This window comes from Eublepharis macularius, chromosome 13, assembly GCF_028583425.1.
Source record: "Eublepharis macularius isolate TG4126 chromosome 13, MPM_Emac_v1.0, whole genome shotgun sequence".
In the NCBI taxonomy this organism is placed as follows: Eukaryota; Metazoa; Chordata; class Lepidosauria; order Squamata; family Eublepharidae; genus Eublepharis; species Eublepharis macularius.
In genome coordinates this window covers 36,034,784-36,038,336 of record NC_072802.1, presented here as the reverse complement: position 1 = coordinate 36,038,336, position 3,553 = coordinate 36,034,784, and positions in this window count along the sequence as shown.

The following is a 3,553-nucleotide window of genomic DNA, read 5'->3' as shown; positions in this document are numbered from 1 at the left end:
AGTTTGAATGGGGTCAGTCAAATGCCCAGTTCGGCTGCACCTTACTCAGGGCAGTTTGCTTGTGCATAGCCCCCAAAAGGGACAGCAGTCGCCTATCAATAGAGGAGGCCTGCAGTTTCCTCCAAAGTCTATTTCTAGAGACTGTGTCAAAAGCTGCTTTTAAATCAACAAATGCCCGGTAAAGTGATGCTTGGTCTCCTGTAGCGTATTTCTCTACAAGGTGTTGCATTACTAGGCAGTGATCTATTGTTGACCTGCCAGCTCTAAACCCAGCTTGCTCATCAGCAATTATATCCTCCTGTTCTAGCCAGTCTAAAAATTTCTTCAGCAGATGTTTTGTAGACAACTTGCTTACAATGCTTAGTAAGCTGATTGGTCTATAATTGGATGGATCCTCCTTCTTTCCCTTCTTATGGAAGGGGACTACTATAGCCATTCCCCAATCATTGGGGATGTAGCCGGTTTCATCAATATAAGTAAATAGGAAGGCTAGGAAAGTTGCCCACCAGTCCTTATTTGTTTTTAGTAATTCTGGAGATATTCCATCAAGCCCAGGGGCTTTTGCATTCTTTAACTGGCTAATATCAGCTTTTACCTCTTCGGCATGAACTGGGGGGCTTTTGGCCAGATTTTCTATTGTTTGGGCAGGAGGGGGTTGAATGGGATCATCATACATTTTTTGGAAAAAAGAAGTCCATTTATCTGGGGAATAGAGGAAGCCAAGTGGGAGGCGGCTGTGGAGGCGCAGTTTGACACTAGTTTCCAGAACACCACTGAATTTTTGCTCATAGCTGCTTCAGTTATATTGGCCCACAGTTTTCTGGTATGTTCTTTCTTACAGCGGGCAACCAGTGATTTATACTTCTTTTTTAAAAATGAAAGAGAACGATATGCATCTTGTCTGGTCTTTTCATCAGCTCTCAGTGCTAGCTTATAGGCATAGATTAAAGCATTTTTAGCACAAATACAGCTTTGATCAAACCAAGGTTTAGATGACAAATTGGTCTTGACCAGTTTTCCCGCTCGAGCACCTACCAAAAGTGGCCTTAAGGATTGGACGAGGTCATCATAACTCTTTAAAGGATTTTCAGATTTTGAGGAAATATAGCTTGGCTATATAGTTGTAGGTTCTAGTGTAGAGGTATTTTTCCCTGCACTTGTTCCTCTGCAGCAAGTATGCTATGCGCATTGCTACAGCAGAATTTCCCTACTTTCCTCCCTTTTATTGCAGCCATGAAGCTGACTTTCTGCCCATTTCTTTCCAGACACAGCAGAATAGCTGTGAAGATTTTATTGTTTTCGACTCTGCCTCTTCTCTTGGTGTTGTTGGGATACAGTTTGCTCTAAGAAGTGGGTTTTTTTCTTAGCTCTGGAGGCAGTTTCCCACCTTTTCCCTTTTGTTTTCCTTCTCACTTCTTGCTTGGCTTCCTCAAGTTGCTGAAAAGTTTCTTTTTGTAGCATTGGAAGCTATTTCCCCACCTTTTTCCTGGCTGGCACAACAGAGTGTCTTCTACTCCCACCTCCTTCTCATGTTTGCTGTGAGACAATGAGAGAGAGAATTGTGTTGTACTTGAAAAGGAGATACTTTTGTCTGCAGTTACTTAATTTGTTTGCTTTCTTCTTTTTAGCTGGCTCTCTGGAGGGCTAAAAAGGAGTAGTTTCACTAAGGATTGTTCCTCTCAAGTTGACTGAGACTTCTGAGATAACTTTGAGTAATTGAGAGGGCGGTAGCAGAACAGCTGCAGGTATACCTGGGTGATGCCTCTATCCTGGATCCATTCCAGTCCAGGTTCAGGCCTGGCCATGGTACAGAGACGGCTCTGGTTGCCCTCACAGATGATCTGCGGCGACACCTGGACCGGAGTGGGTCGGCACTGCAGATACTTTTAGATCTTACAGCAGCATTTGACATGGTCAATCATAATCTTCTGACCCATTGCCTTGCCGATGTGGGGATTCGTGGAACAGCCCTGCAATGGCTGAACTCCTTCCTTCACAATCTAGGACAGAGGGTGGCACTCAGGGAACAGATGTCTGCTTACCATTCTTTGGTATGTGGCATCCCTCAGGGGGCGATTCTTTCCCCGATGCTATTTAACATCTATATGTGCCCCCTTGTCCCGTTAGCCCACAGCTTTGGGCTAGGTTGTCACTGGTATGCGGATGACACTCAGCTCTATCTGCTGATGGATGGTGTTATGACCTTTACTTTCTTTAGGGTAGATTTTTCTTTTAATCTATCCCTTAACCCTCTGGGTAGTCTGCTGCCACCCGGAATATTTTATTCCAAGATATTTTATTTAAATTTTCCCTTTGGTAACGTTCCTAAGCGTCAGGCTCCTTCGTGGTTCTATGTGGCCCTGAAGATAGGAATGGGATATAGCAATGACAGCTACACTGGGATATAGCAAAACAAAAATAAACTTTTATTTATTCGAGAAGCGTATCGGTTTCATAAACGTAGTTCTCGGTTCTTAAAGTTACTTCATTTACTCTCATTCACACAGCTGGCCTCTCTTTCCCTGACTGAGTGTCCTTTCACAAACATGCTCAGTTCAGGTTTCACACAGGTTATATTTCTCTGATAAACACTTCAACATATTCAGGCAGCACACAGCTAGCCTGCTTTCTTCTGACTAAAAATTTTCTCTCTACTCTCAGTCTCAAACTGCATTCACTCCACCCACCCTCTCAGTCCTCAACCAATCATATTGTCAGAAACTGTTTTAACCTAAGTAACGCCATATTTAATCATGTAGTGTTTAGACTTCTTTCCCTCCAGGCAATACCTGCAAGGAGCCGATTCCATGGGAAAGGATCCTGTCTTATCTGCTGTTTCGACCTTGGCCAGCTCAGCGCACCTCTGAGAAGTTTTGCTGTATGAACTTGGGGGGGAGGCTGGGCTCCGGGAGTGTGAAATGTAACAACCTTTGCTCTATGATTCTTTCCTAGCAACGCTTTGCTCGGCCAGGATCTCTAATCCTGGAAGATGCACGTCTGGGCTTGAATGCTGTCTTTCACAATAAACCTTTTGAAATCAAAAGACCTCGTCTTCTTGCAGAAGGGAGTGAAACAGACTATCAAGTCTGGAATGCCATAGCCTGACACATATCACTCACTCATCCATCTCCTTCACCCCCCACTCTTCACCTATCTCATCAAGCATTTAAAGATACATGCACACATTTACTTGGAATCATTACAGATGGCCAGTCCGATCTTGCTTTGGATTCCTTGGTTAAGGGTCTTGAGGCTGTGACGGTATGGTTACATCAGAGTCGCCTGAAATTGAATCCCCTGAAGACAGCGGTTCTGTGTCTGGATCATGGGGCAATTGAGCTGGGAACCGGCTCCCAGCTGTTGATGGGGTACAATTGAAACCTTCCCTAATGGTGAGGAGTCTGGGTGTGACCTTGGATGCTACACTTTCAATGGAGGCCCAGGTCATGACTGTTGCCAGGTCTGCCTTTTTTCATCTTCGACAGGGCAGGCAACTGGCGCCCTATCTTTCACCGCAGGACCTGGCCACAGTAATCCATGCAACGGTCACCTC